This window comes from Dermacentor variabilis, chromosome 9 (genome assembly GCF_050947875.1).
Source record: "Dermacentor variabilis isolate Ectoservices chromosome 9, ASM5094787v1, whole genome shotgun sequence".
Classification (NCBI taxonomy): Eukaryota; Metazoa; Arthropoda; class Arachnida; order Ixodida; family Ixodidae; genus Dermacentor; species Dermacentor variabilis.
In genome coordinates this window covers 70396056-70417369 of record NC_134576.1, presented here as the reverse complement: position 1 = coordinate 70417369, position 21314 = coordinate 70396056, and the positions used below count along the sequence as shown (strand labels likewise).

At 46.8% G+C, this 21314-nt stretch overlaps 1 protein-coding gene across 1 annotated transcript in view; it reads left to right on the top strand.

The window, feature by feature from the left end:
• The first annotated feature begins 424 nt into the window (after positions 1 to 424).
• Positions 425 to 21314, top strand: part of LOC142558401 (uncharacterized) — a 58351-nt gene continuing 37461 nt past the window's right edge. Inside the window, exon 1 of the mRNA XM_075670541.1 lies at positions 425 to 559. The gene's annotated coding sequence lies outside the window, so the exon portion shown is untranslated. The remainder of the gene's footprint in view (positions 560 to 21314) is intronic.

Below are 21314 nucleotides of genomic sequence, written 5' to 3'. Positions count from 1 at the left end.
ACACACACACACACACACACACACACACACACACAAACACACACACACACACACACACACACACACACACACACACAGTAGAAAAACATGAGCACCAACATTGTGACCTCCTAGCCTCGTCAAAAAGAAGTTATGAAGGTTGTAAGGGATGAAAGTGGGTTTCAGACACTGTGCAACAAAAGATCAGAATTTTTTTGTGTGTTCTCTTTTTTTTAGTGTTGCTGTTCTGCGTTTTTATTCTAGTTGCATATTCCTTGAATACGCTTCTCTAGATGTTTGTAGAATTTTTGTCACCCCCCTATGTAATACCCTCGTTGTGAGGGCCTTTAGGGGTTTCTTGAAATAAACAAATAAAAAATAAATAACGAAACCCCACCTATGTGTTGGCATGCGTGCGGAGTCCCCACTACCAGGCACCCTCTACAGGTATCCTTCGATTGCGCAAGCTAACATAAGCCGACGCTGAGCTTCGGGACACTAGTTTGCGGGGCGCCCAACAACGGCCTTGACCGTTTCCGCCTTCCTGGCCTACACGCTGCATCTCGGCGTCCACGAGCAAGTAAGTATGCACTGACACATTGACACAGAATCCAAGCATTCAGTGAACTTGCACGTGCGCTCAATGTGTCCAGCAGACAAACAGAATTTGAACGCGGAGAGCAGCGAGGACTTCCTACTTCCCCTTGCAGGCAATAGGCATATCCGTGCACTTGCATCACGCCACTTTCTTTTAAGTTCAACGCCGGTCCCTCGATATGCGTGCTTCCCCTTCGCACGAGAGACTCAAAGCTTCTACACTATGGCCTGGGTTCCCACAAACTTGCTCTTCTGTGAAGAGGCCGAAATGTCACGGTAAATGTGTACAAACCTTATAGTCGTCGAGCAATATACGAGGAAGTGAAAAGAACAGCATCGACGAAATGGCGGAGAAGATCGAATCCTGAAGCGCACAAAAGACCTGCATCGGAACCGGAAAGAGAGAACGCCCTTGAAACGAAACCGAGCGTCCCAAAGGAGCGCTACGCGCTTTGCGACAGGTTTCATCGAAAAGCTTCCGCTTCCCGCGATGAAGACATGAAAAGAAATATACCCGAATAAGCGATGTTAACGTGCACGCGTGTGAAGGAGCTACTGTACTTATTCGGAGCGTGAAGCCCCGCGAACCACACAAAAAAGGAGCATCGTCACAGGTCCGCACGCTAGTCAAAAGCGTGAACACTCGATGACCGCGGAAGCTGAGAGGCCTTGAAGACGTAACCTTGTCGTAACGCGGAAGGGGCGTTTTCTTCTACCGCTTCCCACTCAGTTCCGAAGCGTCCAGCCTTTGTGGTCTCCCAGGCTCTCCGGGGCATTCAAATACGAAGTGTAACGACATTTCACTCTGCTTATTATTGGTTAGTTAGGCACCAATTACATCCGCACACAGCGGCGGTGCTTCCCAGGCTGGCAGCTTAAAAAATTACGTGATGTCACACTGCAGCTGATTTTCTTTTCTTTCTTTCTTTTTTTTTCTGGCAGCTGTTCGGCAAACGAGACACATTGGCGGCAGTGGCGGTGCTAAAGTGACGCCTCGTCTAATTTTATCTGTCTTTGTTTCCCGGGTTGGTGACGAATACCCCTGTTTGAAATGCCTGATTTCACACTGGTGCCGCTGCTGTGGTGTTGTCTATCGCTGCCGTTCTGGCTCTTGTCACTGTGTTACCTGTCGCTGTTTCTGTGTGCGTCTGTGTGCCTGCTGTGTGGTTTACCGACGACGTATACCTGCAACGCCTTTGTGTGGTTTACCGACGACGTCTGCCGTACACCTGCGACGCCTTCTGCAATGTGCCGATCGAATGTGAGCGTGCCTACAATTTATGCATGTCGCCCCGGCTGGGGCGCAACCTACATTCAAGAGTAAAAACGAGACTGAATGTAAGGCGCGGCGGTGCCTTTCTTGCCGTATCGCTAAAGGTAAGGCCGACGAAAAGCAGGAAATGGGTGCCGCTGTAGCCTGGCTGTAATAACCAGAAGTCTTGGCGGTCTCGCGGGCGTGTGTTACACAAATTGAGCAAGTGAATACAACTCGCGTCCACCAAATATGACGTACTTTCGAGGATGCCAGCGGTGCACGAGAAGGAAATTGGCAGCTCTGAAAACCGTGTTGTATGCCTTGAACAAAATAAAAGTGGTTGGTGACTCAAGTGACGTTGAAAAACTGAAAGCCACCTTAAGTAAGCTTGAGTCACGCACCAAGAAGCACATGATTAAGTTACTCTTGCAACGTTCTTTAATGATATCGCGCAAGTTCTGACCGCACGGTGTGTCAGCTGCCTCACCTGTGTCGGCAAGAGGAGGCGGGATGAGTGTGCGCGGGTGCACAAGGCGATTTACGAATCGAATGTATTCTGCAGCTCTGTTCGCTTCAGCAGTGCACCTCGCCACTGCAATGCCGCTGGCATGCCGTACGGTCGAGGATCGAGTGGAATTAAAGAAAAGAAAATCGCAAAGTTGTACATGGCATTCCAATGTCCACAGATTAGAATTGGCTGTCTATGCTAAACGACGTGGCAAAGTCTGTTAACCGTCCGCAAATCAGGGTTGATACCGACGCAGTACACCTGAGTGTTAACCTTCCGCAAAAACAAGTGACAGAAAGAAGAACCGCATTCGAAAGCGACTTGACCCACTTCCAAAATTATCTTGGCCCTCCCCCAGGATTTCGGTTGGTTATCCCCAAAATTTACACTGTCCAATTCGAGTACATGACGAAGTGAAAAATATCGCGCGGAAGAGTTCCATTCAATGCGTGTAAGGAGACTTCAGTACCTCTGTAACTTTCTAATTCCTTTGTTCCCGCACCACTCACCGGAATCTAAGAGCCCTGAGCCCAGAGTGTTTTTTTTTAACGTTCTATTGCCATTCTTCGGGCTTCGGAGCGGCGCATACCGGACTAAATATGCTGAATTTTGCGAGCAGAAATGTGCTTTTGTTGGTCTACTTTTTGCATGTCTTTCACGCTCGTTTAACAACGGCATACTATGAGTGAAAGAACATTTTGAGCGCTGCTGTATTCGAGGTATTAAAATAAACCTTACCAAAATGGTTGACTGTATACCCACGAAAGTGGTCCGATCTCGTAAGCTCTGTTTAAATGGTGACGTGCAGTTGATTCTGGGCTGCAGCGGTTGCCCGCAAACTGCAGTATTCACTGCGAGTACGATGAAGCTTTATAAGCTTTGATGGCTCTGCGAGTAGAAACGTGTATGAGGGATGAGGCATCACAATATTTCTGCAGCGTTTAGGAATCACAATGTCTTTGGGCGTTGTTTACCTGATAAGCTTACGTGGCCAGAAGGTACACAAGAAGTTGCAGTGCGCGTTGTGCAACGTACTCAATAACGAAAGCTCCTTCGCGCCGATACGACCATGCTGCAGGACTACTGAAGTCCGTCTGTGCGGCTCGCCACCGACAGACTGCGCTTGGCTCCCAGGTTTGGAGTGGTCTTGTTTGTAACCGAGTCCCAGTTTAATTACTTGCCCTAAGCCCCATGCGCCCAGAAAAGAAGCCAATGAGGCTTCCCTTTCTAAATAATCTGTATAAACCTATATCTACAGAAAAACAAAAAAGGCCCTCGACAACTAAGTAACGCAAATTGACCACAGTGACAAAATACTTAATCAATGGTATAGAACACTGGCAGTGCTAATGTGGCCAACTACGCTCCGTTTGATCAGCGCCTTTCCGAGTACAAGTGAAACAGAAAAGAGAAGCGAAAGGAAGAATCGCAAGCTACATTTCTGCATACATTTACACTGCGAACCACTGTCGATGCACCATGCGTTACACACACAATTGTTGAAAATGTTTCTGTCGTTTCCAGCTTTTCAACAGGTGCTGCCAAATTCGCACGCACCGGTTTGCTCAAATTTCGTCGGCGAGTTCGGTGAATGTGGAAACCGCCAACCTGTGCATGAAGGGGACAGCGGTGGAAAGTGCACAGGAAAGCGTGGTAGGGGGGGGGGGAGAGAAAGGGGCTCACTTTCCTCCGACACCGCGGTCTCTGGTAACTCCCAAGAAAGCGAGGACACGGTTCCAAATCCGCGATGGAACGCACGGCCCCCAGCGTTTCTCACCTGTCGATCCGCAGCGTTAGCGCCAGGCTCGGTCAAAGCAAATCTAGTTCCCCCTTCCCCCCCCCCTCCCCGAACACCATGCATGAAATGCGGCGGCTTCGGTTACCCCAGCACCACCCTCTCTCCCTCTTTCTTTCTCATCGAACCCTTGCCTCCTTCCCTTAGTTGCTAGCGTTTGCCCAACTCATTCATTCATTTCCTTCCCTATCCCGTGTACTAGCTTTTCACTACTCTTGCCTGTCCAGCTCAACGGCCCACCGGACCCGAGTCGCGTTTTTTTTCTCTCTCCCCTCTGCAACGCGCAAAAGACCCATCCATTGGCGTCCCCGTCAATGAAACGGCCACCAACCCCCTCTAACCATCTGCCTCTTTCGCCCCCGGGACGAGTGTCGGCGTAGGGAGTGAAAGGAACGCGGTGGGGAAAGCGAAGCCAGTCCCGAACGCCAGCTCCGAAGGTGAGGGGGGGGGGAGGGGTGGTACGGAAAGCGGCCGAACTCGCGGCTGTGAACGTAAGGGTCTCGGAATTCCCACAGGCGGTCGCGACTTTGCAGCTGCTTGACCTGAAACGACATGTCGTCGGCGATCTTGCAGGTACCTCCGATGGGTGATCCCGCGCACTGCGGGGCTTTGACCGGCGGGATCGCGGGAAACATTGGTAACATGCCTGTCACTTTCGGTGCCCAAAACCCCGGGTGCGCCAGCTCTCGAGAAGCATCTCGTGAGCAGGCGTGTGAGAGTTAGCAGATGTGAGTGACTTCAACTAACCGCGGTGCAGGCTCTTCCGATGGTGCCTGTATAAGGAAACTGCAGGTATATAATATGGGACGGAGTGAAAGCCGCGAAAAAGGGACGACGTGATTCCCGATTCTATTTTATTCGATACTTACTCGCCCCATTGTACAATTCAATTGTATTTTATTGAGGTGGTCTTTTTTCTGACTTATACTGCCAAACTGCTGCCCTCTTGTGGTCACGCTGGCTTTCACAGCGTCAGACAAACAACAACTTGCCTCGTCATTGGTAGTATTCCCAGAGGTGGGCGATCATTGCAAGTTTCGAATACGAAATGAATAATAAACTTTAGGTATTCGTATTCGAAAATTAACTACTTGGCGTTTTTGAATACTCGGAGCTAATCCAGTATTTCGTAACAGCGGTTTCTTAAAAGCTGATTTCCGTTCTCCTTCTGCTAAATAAAGTATTGCAAAATATGATAAATGAAAAAGAAAATACGAACAAAGCTTTTCGAAACGAAGCAGGAGCGAAATGGGTGATGCAAGCATTGTTTTCACTTTCGCGGATGAAGGTTACATGACAGCGTGTTATTTTTGTTATTTTTGTTATTTTTTAGTCTGTTATTTCATGTTTTTGGAAGTCCAGTCTATAGGAGTTTTATGATTTACCCTACAAACAGTCATATTTTCATTGCAATGGTGTTGCATATGCCTACGGTACACTAGTCCTTTAGCTATCTTTTCCTTTTACACAACTTGCGATCTTTCTTCTACAACCATATATGTAGCGTTTTTACAATGCTAGTCGTACATCAGCCACTATTTCCTGGAAAGAATGTTGGCAACCTAGGCTCTAAAGATATTGAGATGCTAATTTGCAGTTTTTTAATCATAAGTAGTTATATTTAGTTTAAAATTCATCCTTGTATGTAGCTGTCTTTCTTTCGCGAGTAAGAACAAGCGTCGTACCTAACTGTACAGAAATAAATACTCTTGTTTTATTTACATGCTTCTGCTTTTTGACTACTCGATATTCGGTACTTACTATTCGTGTTCGATTTGTATTCGATAACATTGATATTCGCCCGTTTCGAATTATTTCTCAGAACATGAATACTACTTACATAACATCGAAGGTGTAATAACATGCGAAGTTATGTAATCATTATGCAATGTGTAGGGCCACATCGTCGACATTACATTGAGCATCAATGGCACGAACTCGCAATTATTTTCCTCCTTGATTGGTTACATTATTAAATTCGCAGCAACTTTACGAAATTTCTCGGAGCTCTTTGCTGGGTGTATGCGCGCTTTAGGCAGTTTCTAATGGAAATATAGCGGCTGATTCTAAAAACAACTGCGACTTTGAATGTACGCGAAGAGATGGCAACTGTCACATGCCTAAATTCTCTTTTCATGCGCCCATGGCACTTTACTGGCCCAAGTGCACGAGACCAGTGAGTACATACATATTGTACATATGATGAGTACTATAATGAGTACAATAATGAGTACATGCATATTGTATCCGTAATGTATGCGCCTGTGCATAATGCAGATCGTCTTTCATTGGAAGCATTTGTACGCTAGTGACGCTTGAAGAGCGCGCATCACTAAGTACAGCCTGCCTCACTCGTCATTCCTGAATAGCATGAAGTAAATGTTTAGTTTTAGAGAGCAGTGTGTATCCATTATTGTGACATTTAAGCATGAAGGTGGCCAAGATGTTCCAGGTTGCCATGGCACCCATGAGAGGCTATTTATGCATCGTCAAGTAGGTTTCGATCGTGACACCCGGATAGCAATAATACCTAGAAAGCTATTGTCGCATGTATTTGGAACATAACGAGCGTCACCTAGCATAAATCGCGGAATAATTGTGTTCACAAATTATGAATGTACTGCCCGCCTATATCTACCTTAAAAGAAATATTGATATGAGAGGTTAATTTTTGTTTTTGCTTTAAATGAAGGCCCTGGATGCTCTTGAAACCACAGCCATGCACTGGAAATCATCAGATCCTAAGAAATGTTTTGCTACAACGAATTCTTTTTCCATCGAAGCTGTGAACCTCTCGGTGGTCGGCATTGTTCCTGTCCGCGTTGAGTAGCAGGAATTATCTGCAGTGGCTCGCACCCCCGTAAGTATGCCAAAAAATGCAATCGCGCATGCCCCCGTAAGGTAGAGGATGCAAGCACTCAGCAAAGGGGAGGGAACAGCGCGTACATTCTTTCGAATCATGCATACAACGTACACGTACAGAATAGCACATGTTTCAGTAAAGAAAAGGCTCAACACAAGGATCCGGACCACATGACTCATCATAAGGCGCTCCTGATTACAATGCGAAGCCCTTAGCGCTCCACGCATACTCCCCGCAGGTCTGCCAGTTCAGAGTCATGCTTAGGGCGGAATTTCGAAGACGAGAGAGAGAGACAGATGCACAGGTGACAGAAACGGTTTCACGGATAGTTAGCTAGCGAAAGCTTGTGAAGCCAAGCTGCACCTCTTCCCCCCCCCCCTCCCCGCACCTGCAACTTTCCTTCCTTCCTCTACGAAGCTGAGCAAGTTGGCACAAATTCATGATTTAGGAATTTCTCTCCCTTATTTCCACGTTCTTTACGCGCCCTTCAAGAAAATGAGCTTTCTTCTAAATGTATCTTGTATTCGTTCGAGCACATGCATGTGTTGGGAGCTTGGTTTAGCGGAGGAAGGAATACGCCTTTTTACAGCTTGAGAACGGAGAGTAAACTAGTTTGATTTAAAAGTAAAGTTTGCCGAGTCGCTGTGGTGTCGCTCCAGTCGGGTACCCACCTTGTTACCAAGAAAGGGCAGTGGCCAGTGATCCCCAGGGCGAGGCAAACTGGATTTCAGACAAACGGGGACGGTCGGTCCCTACAACAGCCATGAACAAGCAGGTCGGGTCGGGGACAAGCACGTGACGGTCGGTCCCTACAACACCCATGAATACGTGCACGTGCTTCAAGACCTTCTTGGGAAACCAGCGATAGAAAGGCTCTGCGTACTACCACAAATCAACGTGGGGAAGAAACTGGACCCCGAATCTGACTTTCCACAAGTGTTCCAGGGACTGGGGACTTTCACAGTGTGACCTTTAGTGTGACCTCAAGTTGAACCCGGAAAGCAAAGCCTATCGCGCTGTCGCCCCCACGTAGAATCCCGCTGCGTTTGTTTAAAAAAAAAAGCAAGACAAGAGCTCGATCGGATGCAATCACTAGGCGTCATTTCTCACGTCATTTCTCATGTCACCAAGCCTGCTGCATGGTGCGCACCTACACTCTTTAAAAAACAAATAATAAGGTCGTCATTTTCACTAAATAAACAGTAAGACGTTACTTTTCCCAAAAAGCACTACCTTCTTATTACATGCAAGTAGTAAAACTATGGTTGGCACTTCCACTACCTGCTAAAGCTAGCAAAAAACACCAACTTAGTGCTAATTAAATACTACCTAGGTAGTGCAGTTACTAACGCAACTGAAATATAATTGCCAACAATACAATGGTACCTATTCGATCTATAAGTACTGCTTGCATTCGTATAGGCTACCCAAGCACCGCGAGCGGCGCCACTGCTCCTGTCGGGTAGCGCCATCTGTGGCAGAAAAAGTCGAAACTGGGAATACCCACTGCGCATTTCTGCTGCGCCGCGCTGCAGCCGCTCGCTTTTTGTGCACGTGCAGGGCCCTCTCCTCGCTTTGCACGTGCGGCGCGTCACAATGTATCGCCTCCAGTGCGGCTTCAAAAAGATCGGCCAGCTATTTTAGGAAAGCCAACTCTCTAAAAGGAGAAAAGCTCGCCGGTCACGTAAACTCTGTGGAGCAGACAATCAACAGCAACGATGCACAGCTCAATGCAAAATGTATTTCCCAAGTGAGCGACAACATCGCGTACGACGTGTACCTCGAGGTGAGGGTCATTCTGTCATATGTTAAAAATACTGATTGTCTATACACACTGCGAAATGAAGCCGCGCACTCTCGATGTTTTTCGTTGTCGAATATGAAGCGTGTGCTTTAGTTGTTTTGATATGGCAGCCTTACAGTTGTTGTCGTCTACTGTCGGCGTCGAACGTGTGCGGCGTGCGAAAAAAAAATAAATTGTACGGCCATGGCATCCCACTGAAAAGCCTGGGAAGATACAACACTTGTGCTTTGCCCGTCGGAGGATCACCCACTGACTTGGTGGCGAGGCAGCTGAAATTTAAGCACTGCGAAGCTAGTTGAACTGCTCACCTCGTTCATTTCGGCGGTCGCGTCATGCCTGCACTCGAGTTTTGTGACAGTATCGGCTTTACAGGCGCATAAAACCTGCTGCGCGAACGCAGTTCAGAGTGAGTGATGCAGAATTAAAGGCGCGATATGGTATCCTGCGCGTGATGCGCTCGCGTAATTAGCGCGCCGGTGAACGCACACTCGAAACACTGTGCTGAGTGTTTATATTAGTAAACGTAAGCATATCATGTTGCCTTTATTTTCGCTTTATAGGGCAGCCTGGAGTATTGCGGCAGAGGTGCAAACTTGGAGTTAGCTTTGGAAATGTGCACCATGTCATGTTGCTGAATATTTGTAGAAGCAAGTTTGGATGGCAGCTGCATTTGAAAAGTAGTGGCAAATGGCTTCACTATCTCACCCTTATTTTCATTCTTTCATAGCTGCAGTGGTCGTGCCATGAAAAAGAATTCTTGCTTTCGAGAAGGAGATGCACCTGCAAAGCTGGCATTACGGCTTAGTGCGAGCACGCAGCGGCGGTGTGCATTTACGTCAACAATAAAGAAGTAAATTCATGCATCAGCCAGCCACAGAAATGGGGCAAGCCAAGCGGAAAGCCAAAGAGAAGCCTAGAACAAGATGTCTCGGACCTTTTCCCAAATGAGTTAGAAAAACATTCATGCTGTAGAATGCACTGCTTCAGTGAAGTAACTGTGCCAGTACTGAAGGTACGAGAATTAGGGGCTCGTTACGACACAGCAGCCCACGACACAGCAGTACTTCGGACCGCGCTTTCGCTTCGGCGGGGCGGCTTTTGCGATTGTGGAAACTCAACTTCGCGCAAGAAGCCTTTTGACAACGTTCCCACCTGGTGGCGGGACGCGCCAATGCGCCGGCTCGACTGAATAGCGCGGGCGCGCACGCGCAGTGGCCGCCTGCAAACTGGTTGCGCCTGGCGGCGCGGGCGCCATCTATCCCCAGTTTTGCACTGCTCGCTCGCTGGGGCAGCAGTGCGCACTGTCGTCGCGCGCCCAAACTTGAGCTTGGGTTCCCTATACGAAGTCGATGGTATTGTAAAACCGGAAGGAAGCAAAATAACAAATATATATGAAAAAAAGAGAACCGCGTCCTTTCGCTTATTATTAAAGCATCAATTAAGGATATATACAGGTAATGTTTACCAGGGACATTAGCGCTCACTGACTCCGGGTAAGAATGTGCTACACATCTCCAGCAGGCGCCGTTGTCAGATGCAGTTTACCAACAGTGCAGTTTACCTCAATTTTGCGTAAGACTGTTAAAATCACAGCATAATAAGCCATGGTCATACGAGGCAGTAGTGGCTTTGTAGTTACTTGGTAAAAACTAAGAAGCTTTTCTGGTTAAAAGGCAGCTCTTACTAGCTTTACTAGCCGCTGGCTAGTACAAATTTAAACTAGTGGGAACGTAGTAAAATACATATTAATATAGTAAACGCGTGCATTTACTAGCTGTTTACTAACTTTATTTTTAAGAGTGTATGGTTTTCGTTCTTAAACCCTCTGGTACTGTTCGAATCTGTGTTGACTTCACGGAACTCAACAGATACGTTCAACGAGAATGACATCCTATCCCGGCTGTCGAGTACACCATCGCAATTCTACGGGGCGCCAGCACGTTCTCGAAACTCGAAGCGTACTCGCGTTTCTGGCAAATACCGCTAAGAATTCACTACATTTATCACGCCATTCGAACGATATTTCAACAGACTTCCGTCCGGAATCTCGTCGGCCCCCGAACATTTTCAAAGATGAATGGGACAGGTTCTTTCAAGACAGGAGCGAGTCGTCTGCCACATGGACGGTGTGCTTATTTGGGGTGCCACGCAGACGCAGCATGACGAGTAGCTTCGGGCAGGGATGGACCGCCTCCGCACTCCAAGCTTTATTTTAAACAGAGATCAGTGCGAATTCAGTATCACCAGATTTCATTTTTGGGAACAATGAAGTGCCTCCAGATAAGCAAGAGCTTGACGCGGTGACAGAAATGCCACATCCGACGTCCTAGACAGAGTTACCGCGCATGATGGGCAATGGCAGCGCATTGCGATCGATTTATTCTTTGAGGGAAAGTGGTGGCCGATCCTCACAGATTATTTTTCACGATTCCCGGAACTCGTACCGCTGGGTAACCTGACCTCATCAGCTGTAATGGACCAGTGAAAATCCATTTTCCCCAGACACGGGATTCCGGAAGTAGCGGCTTCCGATAAGGGGCCGCAACTCTCAAGTGCCCTCGGCGCTGAATTTTGAAAGTTTGCAACAGAGTACAACTTTCAACACGTGACGTCTAACCCTCTTTATGATCAGAGCAACGGAATGGCAAAGTGCGCCGTGAAAATTGTCAAGGGGTCCTTAGAGAAAACTGTTGACGCTCATATGTCTTCTCGACTAGAGGACAAGGCCACTGAAGAACGGATACAGCGAACACTCTCAGAGACTAGGTGGTGTTGAAAACTTACTGGCTTTTCCATCCCATCCTGAGCACCGTCACGCAAAAGAGGCCCACATAGAAGTTCCGTGCAGCGTGCTACGGAGCTACGAGCGGCGCACCTGCGTTGAAAATGAGGCGCGGAAGATATACAATGGTTAATCCCGGCTGTCCGGAGACGACCGAGTGGGCGACGAGGGCGATAACAATTCGGTTAGTTTCGGGAACCCTGCCGCTCCTTGGATAGCTTCAGGGTTAGAAACGTCCTGGCATGCTGCGACATGCTTCCGAGCGCAAGTTTTTTTCTGGACGTGAACCGTGCATGTAGGCTCTGCGCTAGTGCTGCGATTGCGGTTGTGTGTCCGGCAAGCCTTCACTGCCGCGGAATGTGGATTACGTTCATGCCAGGATATGCCTAATAAGTGCTGCGTGCCCAGTTGTCGGAGCAATTACAAATCGGGGCCGAAAAATCATGCGTTCATGTTTCTGCAAGATGAGGAAGCCCAGAGCACCTGGATTAGGACACCTTCGAGGATGGACACAAGTGTGAATTTGTGTTAAGACACCTATTTTGGTGCAACACCGACATTTTGCTGAATAACTACTGTTGCGAGATGAATGACAGAATAATGGATGACAATGCTAAGGCAAAGAAGAGAACAGCTGAAACTCTGCGGGTTAAGGAAGCTGTTTCTTTGTAAATAGTTGTACGAATGTTTTGTATCTCCATTGCTAAACTCATTTGAGGTGTTGTAAATATGTATGTAATAATGCCTCGAAAGCGAAATTTTTACATTAGAGCCTAATTTAGACTGGAATAAATACACGTGTCCCGTATGCGAAGGACACACCAGTGAAGTTGTCATGCTGTTGTCATATGCCTTCGCATTTGGGATCGTTCTCCACCTGTGGCAAGTTGTTTTTTCATCCACTTTCATTTCCCGTAATTTATCGTTTCTTTATTTCATTTATTAGGTACAAGTAATTTTCTCTATGTTGTCGTTGGTGTCAGTGTTTGTCGGTTTCTAATATGACTAATAAACATAAAATCGGGCCCGTCGGTTAACTCCCTTTCTTCTCGTTTCTGACAAAAAGGGCAGCACTGTGACTTTTCAGTATAAGCCATGCTCCCTGTTATCATGTACCCGAAATGAGTTCTCAATTCTAAGCTTGAACCATCTCATTTTTTTATGGACGGACTTTTTAATAATGCAGCGCGTAAATAGCTTTGCATTAATAAAATAATCTTGGAACACCCTCTGTGCTCAGCGGGCCATCTGTTCAACTATGCGTAAAAAAAAAATAACTGCTCTTCGGTTAACGTTGCACGTAAGTGCGCTTCATTCAACCCGTATCCCCGAGCACGCCGCCGGCTTCTCCTCCGCGACGTCATGGCGACGTCATGGATGGATGGATATTATGAGCATCCCCTTTGGAACGGGGCGGTGGGTTGCTCCACCAAGCTCTTGCTATTATACTCCCTATGTCCTACCTAGGTTAAACCTAGGTAGGACACTAGGACACAAACCTAGGCAGGCTATTTAACCTATGTCCTACCTAGGTTTAAAAAAAAATAAAACACTATTAACTCCCACAACCAACTTCTCTGATCCCCTATTGCGAACTGTGTTTTTGCGCGTCTCCGCTTTTTGTCGTTTCCCTACTTTCCTTCCACCAACCCTCCAATCGCCTCTTACTAACTCCTATTGCGGACATGTTTACGTTTCCACTGCTCTCGCTGTACCCAAGGGCTTCAGGAGGCCAATGGTGCCTCAATCTACCGCTGGGTAGACGTCGTCACATTCTAATAAAACATGCTCCATCGTTTCCCTATCTTTACCGCAGCAAGCACATGCTTCTTGTTCCTTCTTATATCTCGCTTTATAGGCGCGTGTTCTAAGGCATACCGATCTCGCTTCGAAAAGTAATGAGAATGCCTTTGTGCTATCATAAATTGTTTCTTTCCTGATTTCGTTTTTTCCTCTTAAGTAGTTACTCATGGCAGGTTTCCTTTCCATTGCCGCCAAGATAGATGGCCTGCTTAGGCAGCGTCAGCAGCTATAACGCCGCTGTGGCCCTAGCAATGCTGCCCATCCAAGCCGCTGCTTCCTAATAATGAAGGGCTTTTTGGTTGTTGCTTGTCGAAGTGGAAGGACGCACACTACTTTCCGCCTCGTCGCGACGCAAACAGTTTTCTCTGAAAGAGAAGCCACACGAAATGGGCCTTCATAGGAAGGAGTCTATGGTGGTTCCATAGAGTCGCAGGTGTGTGGTTGCGTCCATTGTCGGAATGATTCCAAGAAAGAGCAGGGGGCAATGAACCCCATGGTGAGGCAAACTGGATTTCCGAGAAGCGGGGACACCGATGTGACCGACGATCGCTGCACATCAACAGGTGTCAACAGGTACTCGCGATCCTCGCTGGGCTGGGGCGTCACTATTTTTCATGTTCAAACTAATTACTAAGAATAATTACACTTTGCATCATTCAGTGTAAGTTGTCTGTACCTATTTTGACCTTATTTGGTGTTCCTGTCTGCGCCTAAATTCATTTTCCTTTCCATGACCTGATTTCGTTTTTTATGTTTGCTTTGTCTTGTGAAGTCACTTCACGTTCCTGCGCGTCTTTAGGCACCTGTGTGCGAGCTGTCTTTAGTGTACTTACGGGAGCTGAATGTGACGAGGGAAACAAGAAAGATTCGGACACGACGAATTGGGTGTACCGACGGGCTTTTTTCATTCGCTGGACGACGTCTGTGCGTGATGTCGCCAAATCAGTGACGTCTCCATGCAGCTCCAAAGACGTTTGGGCGACTATCGGGCCCAGTGTGGTGAACACCTGGCGAAATGCTTGCTGACGGGACACGTGGCGATAAAAACGCCAGACGAGAGACAGCAGGCTAACGTCCGACTGCAGCGATCCATTAGCTGATTGGAAAGCGGACGTCCGCAGAACTGCCTTCATACCGCACGTCACCCGTTCTGTCCTGCAATGATGTGTCCTTCTGGACACTTTAGGACACAAGAGCACTTCAGGACATATCCTTAAGTGCCCCAGCAGACGCACACACACAAGGAGAGCTGAAAAGCAGACGGCCGCGTATTCGTGTCTGCTTTTCTATTCTCTTTGCATTCTCTGTGCCGGCGCGTTTCAAGATGTGTCTATTATGAGCGCACCTGCCAACTCGCCCGACTCATTATATCTCGTTGCGAGACGTTTCGCCAGCACGCAGTGCCATAGCTCGGTGTTTGGCGCGGGCTGCTGTGCAACACCCTGAAGCGAACATCGCTTTTTGTGGGCAAGTCGTCTCACTTGTGGACTGGTCGGTCAAGCAGCGGTCGCGACGCGGCTTGTGGCAGAATTTACGTGAGCACTGCGGTTCGCCTATTACAGTAACAATTACAATGAAAAAAAAAAAAGATCTGAGTATCTCCAAGCAACGGCAAACAACACTACCGTCGTACGGTCCAGCTACGTGGCATGTGCATATGCTTAAATCATGGTGCATGGCAGTTGGAGCACATACGCGCTTCGAAGCTCTATCGAAGCTGTATACCTACTCCACGTGGACCGGTCTCCCACACTAGATCCACATGCTTCATTTTTTTTCCCCCCTGTTTGACACCGCCAATGCTAATGCACTAAAAATAAATGCTGCGCACCAGCTGTGGCACCCCGTGAATATTTGGCAGCAATCAACGCGTCGTTTCTGATACGCGGAGTCTCTGTAAACGCAGTTCCTGCGACTTCTGTGGTTTGAAAGCCAGCAGGCCTCGGCTGCGGCGCGCGAAGCGTGGCGCCGCGTGCCAAGCCGCGGTCGCACGCGCCACTGTGGGGGTTTCCCCCTCCCACCTCTCCGCGTGGTTCAGTGCGCCCTCCGTCCCGCGTGCATCAAGCGCACCGGGGGATTGTTTGAAGCCACCTTTATCCCCGCGTCGCCCACTTACCACGGCTGGCGCGGGCGTATCGGGGACACGGGAAAGCATGCGTGCCTGAGGACAATAGGCTTAGGCGGGTGGCCCGAAACGGTCGCGGCGCATGGCGTGCTGGGACGAGAGTGCGATTGATTCGTATAATGAGGACACCGCACCCTCCTCTCCTGCCGAATGAGGCGCTGGCAGCGGTGCTTTCCGGCTTATGGGCAGCGTGAGAAACATATGCTGCGCCCTTGTGTGCTCATGCTGCGCAGACCTGTGGGAAACAACTTTAATCGGCTCTTTAGTTATATATTTATTATTTTTTTTTTGGTGGCACGGGCCGCGCGTGACCGCGTAGAAGCGCCGCCTTTCCTTTATCTGGTGCCTTTCGTTCAAAGCTCCCTGGGAGCGAGACCCTTCAAAAAGTTTGTGGGAAACAGTGCGGAAAGCGGCGCTGAATTTTTACGCCCGTGGCAGCCTGGAATGCCCGATGACTTAAATATTTGTAGCAATGTAATAGATTAGGAATATGCAGTGTCTTCACATAGACAGAAATGAATTTTTCGGAGCGTATTGTGCGGCTTGTGACTTGCTTCTTCTTGCTTTCGGGGAAATACGCACTATCCCCGTCACACACTGACTCCAAGGCATCCTTTTTAGACACTTCGCTGGAAGAGCAATCGATGCCATCTGCGAAGAATAGATTTGAGCACTGGTAAATATTGGGTTGATCGAATGAGTCAATTTGGGAGGAGTAAGACAGCAAATGGGGGTAGCCGACATTCTAATTGACATTACGAGAAAAAAATGGAGCTGGGCAGGCCATGTAATGCGTAGGCTAGATAGCCGGTGGACTATTAGGGTTACAGAATGGGTGCCAAGAGAAGCGTGAGAAACATATGTTTGGTGCCACTAAATTTCTGCAGCGTCTTCTATAGCCTTTTATAATTCGTCGTTCGTGGCAGTCGAGGACATATGAAGACTAGGTGGAACGATGAAATTAGGTAATTCGCAGGCGCTTGTTAGAATCGGTTGGGACAGGACAGCGGCAATTCGAGATCACCGGGAGAGGCCTACGTCCTGCAGGGGACATAAAAAAGAAGGATGATGATGATAATGATGATGATATTTTGGATTACATAGACGGAGCTCTGCATATTTAAAGTTCCTCCGACCTCTTTTACATTACTTAAGAACAGAATGATGTTTTTGCACCCTTTGAAGTGAGGCTGGTGACAGGTGCCACTAAATTTCTTTATTTCTACATTTCTGCAGCGTCTTTCATAGCTCTTTATAATTCGTCGTTCCTGGCAGAAAGCCTTGAACCCACACATTACATTTACAGAATCAGCCAAATTCGTAGAATGCGCAGTGCCCACTACAAGTTTTTCGTTTCCTATAGGTGCCGTGGTTGTCTCTCACTATAGCCTGGAATGCCATTCATCGTTCACATTTCCTTAGAATTTTCATGAAACCTTACGAGATTTTTCTACATCTATTCTTCCGCCTCTTGGTTACGATTGAAGCCCTCAAGTAAGCCTCTCCCAATTTTTTCTGAATTGTTGGTACCAGCAAATTGAAACCTAGTTCCCAGACTGGAACTTCCCTCACGTATTTCAGAAGAATAGTACACTATACCTTTCGAGAGATCGTTTTCTCATTACATTCTTTACGTTAGATATTGAATACTGACAAATAATTAATTTATCTATTTATTTACAATGACATCTCGTAACTAGCTCGTCTGTATTTAAGGCACTAATCGCTGTCTCTTTGTGAGCACCTTAGTATCTGTGTCGCAGAAGATTTTAGGTACTTTGTGTCATTTCTCTGTTTCCTGGTTCATGTCATTACTATAAGCGCCTACGCAATGTGCTAAACTAACTTAAAATACCATAGACATTCTTACCTGCTCCATGTTGCTGTGTCGTAAACCAATCTCCGTATAGTGCCGCATTATTATACATAAAGCTACGGCAGAAGCCGCATCACGATGAATGTTGACGTTAACGTGATTAGCATTCAAGCAATGCAGTGGCAAATCGCGTGTTGCCTCCACAGAAAGGCGTCATGTATGATGAGGCCTTTCTGCAGGCAGGCTCCTCTCCAGCGCATCGATGATGATGATTATTATTGGCATCCCCTTTGAAACAGGGCGCTGACAATTAGACACCCCGCTTATTACAGTTAATCGAGTTTTACTTTATCTATAACTATCTACCCTTTGGTCTGTCCGATCTGGATCTTAAATTTCGTAGACATACCCTTGATCAATACATTGTACCGTTACCTGCGATTGCAACAACTCCCACTTTATAAATCTCTTCAGTGTTTTTTCCCACCAATACTCGAATCGTCTCTTACTTACCAACATGTCTTACCAGTTAATCCTTCCATCTTCTTTGAATCGAAATGCTTCTGGACGGTGCACACTCCGTATCGCTGGATGAATATCTTGGCATTCTATTACGATGAACATAGTCGTTCCTGGATTCTTTGTTTTGTTTTTTTTTGCAGCACATACGTGCCTCATCCTGTGGGGCATACTTCCTCAGCTGTGTTTCTGCGCTCAGACCGCCACCTCCGGCCTCAAATAACAAGGCCCTCCCCTTTGCGCTTTCACACACCCTCCCGATTTCTTTCTTGCCGTTTTTGTAAATCTCCAAGGACTTTTTGTTCTTCTTTTGTTTCCGTCCTTCGCATCCAATTTACCCTCTGTGTATCGCTCACTTTAATTTTTTCTGAGTCCCGGTTTTGTACGCTTTCAATTACCCTGTACTTCGTTTCCAACTTTTTTTTAACTCTTCCTCCTTTCCGTGTCCACGCTTTTGAGGAACCGATATTTGTGCACTTTAGCCGGCCATTTCTTTTCATCCATTTTCGTCAGCCTTCCTTCAAAACTAATTTTACTCTGCGCTTCTCCGACTTCTAACGAGGCCCTGCCCTGGTCACCCTGCAGGGCCTCATTTATGGTATTGCCGTGTGGCTGCCGAATCCAAGCGGCCTATCAATTTTCGGTTAGCTTGCAACCCCGACATGATATCCGATTTTAAGCACAGAATGGCATTTGCGAACGTTAGCACTGGTAGCATTACTCCTTTCCAGATTCCACGCACCACCATACGCACCATATTTATTGTCGCTCATGTTTAAATTAAATTGAAGCGCACATAAGACGCGGATACAGATAGGGAAATCTACTTCCCTATCTGTGTTTTCGTCTTATGTGCGCTTCAATCTAATCTCAAAAAGGAAGGCCAACCAACTAGCCCAACTCGCCATATTATTGTCGCCGCAAAGTGCTCCCTGTTTAATAGTTGCAGCATTCCGCTTCCCATTTATTTTCAGATTATATTGGTGGTTGCTTATTTAAGTCTTTTGTTCCTTTATGCACACACTGAGCTATTTATTTTGCTTGACTACGGATGTGACTTGCTGTTGAATTGATTCCACGTAATTACGGGACTCTTTACTAATGAGCATAATTCCCGATTTCTCTGTGCTCAGTTTAAGGCATATATTTCTGGCTATGTTGCCGCACATATTCACAAGTTTCTAGAAATGTCTTGCGTTGACAGCAAGAGGCACTACGTCGACCGCGTATATTAGCCCAGGGACCTTTTGTTGCACTCTCTAAGTTTGCCCATTACGTATATAAAACAATTTCGCCTCTAATTCACAGTTCTGCAGTCATTTTTCTGTGCAGTTAACATATAACATGAACCACAATGGAGACAAATGAAACCCTTGCTTCAGTACTCAGTGAACTCCCACAAATTCATTGCATTTCCCGCATTTGTCTCTATATATGTCCCCCAACAGCTCCACAATATCGTCATCTGTGCCTTCGGGATTGAGGATATCCCGAAACAATTCCCTGTCTACGTTTTCGTAAGCTTCCTCGTTGTCTGGAAATGTCATCCGTAAAGGTGAATTCTGACTTAAGTCTCTATGCCCTGCGTTAGTACAAAAATGTTATCCTCAAAGCGTCCGCCTGGTCTGAATCATGGTGATTTATTGGCATCACCTTTGAAACGGGGTGGTAACAAATCGTCACCTAGCCTCCCTGATACAATCAGGTATGGTATACATGTTTTTATCTGGCATTTTTGTACACATCTCCTTAATCTTTTTTTTCTTTCAAGATCTACCTCGTACCGCTAGCTATGACTCTAAACAACTCTTGCTTATCTAGAGTGCTGGCGGGTTGACGCTTCCGTACACTTTAAACACAAGCGCTTCTGGAAGGTGTACGTTACATACGGTTCTCAATGGGTGAACCCCTAACCATTCTATTAGGATATGTTAAGTGGTCTCCAGATTTTTCCTGCAGCATACACACGCCTAATCTAGTTCCGAATATCTGCTCCGGCATGTTTCTGGCCTTTGAACTTAGGCAATTGACTCGAGCTTTAAATAGCAAGGCACTGCCTTTTGTGTTATCCTACAGATTTGCCTTTCTTATTTCTTCTCATTCTTGTTAATCTCCCTGGTCCTTTTTTTCTTCATTCTTTGCATCCATTCAACTGTCTCTGTTTATCTCACTTTCTTTCTGATGACTCCTGGTTGTCAGTTTAAAGTTTCGGTTACGCTGTACTTGGTTGCCAACTTTCGCGACCCCTTCCTCCGTCCTGTTTCCACCCTGTTCAAGTACAGATACTTGTGCACTTTAACTGGCTATTTATTTTCATCCATGTTTCTGTCTTTTTTTCTTCATAACTACTTTTGCTCTTTGCTCCCCTTACTTCAATAGAGGCCCAACCAATGTCACCCTGCGCTGTCGCATTTGTGGTTTTACCGTGGGCACCCAAAGCCAACCGGCCTACTGATCTTTGGTTAACTTCCAACCATGACATGATGTCCAAGTTTAAGCATGGAATGGAGTTAGGGATGGATGTTCGGGATTTGCGCCCCTGCATGGCCCGAGTGCGCGCTGACAAAGCTAAGGAAGAGCGAGGGTTTGGTGGAGGAGAGCGTTCATTCCCGCAGCAAAGGGTCCGGCCAGGCTGCTCCCAGACAACCCCTCCCCGTCTTATCCCATGCGCTTGATATTAAGGGCTCGGTCCAACACCACCTAGAAAAGAGAAGGCCTGAGGGCTCGGCGAGTGACGTCACGGAGAAGAGGCCGGTGGCGTGCTCGGGGATACGGGTTGAATGAACGGATCGCGCTCTTATGGGCAACGTTAACCAGAGCGCAGTTATTGTTTATCTTTAGGATACTTGAGCAGATGGCCCGCAGAAAACAGGTGATGTTCCCAGATTATTTTTATTATGCAAAACTATTTGCGCGCTGCATTATTAGAAAGCCCGTCCATAAAAAAAATGAAATGGTTGGACCTTAGGATTGAGAACGAATTTCAGGTAAATGATGACAGGGAGCATGGCTTATATTGAAAAGTCACAGTGCTGCCCTCTTCTTCAGACTAGCTTACTTGCCATGGTTTATCGTCGACGTCAAAGAGTTTGCCGTTCATGCGACCACAAAGTTTTGCAACAAAATGTTCGCACTGCACCATAACACATTTCTCATGACAACTTCACTGGTGTACCCTTCTATACATTCGGGACACATGTATTTATTCCAGTCGAGTTTAGGCTCTAAACGAATAATTTCCCTCTAGAGGCGTTAATGAATAGATACAGTGCCGCGGCCTATATATATATATATATATATATATATATATATATATATATATATATATATATATATATATATATATATATATATATATATATACAACACCTCAAATGAGTTTAGCAATGGAGATACAAAACATTCGTGCAACTATTTACAAAGAAACAGCTGCCTTATCCCACAAGATTGCAGCTTTTCTCTTTTTGG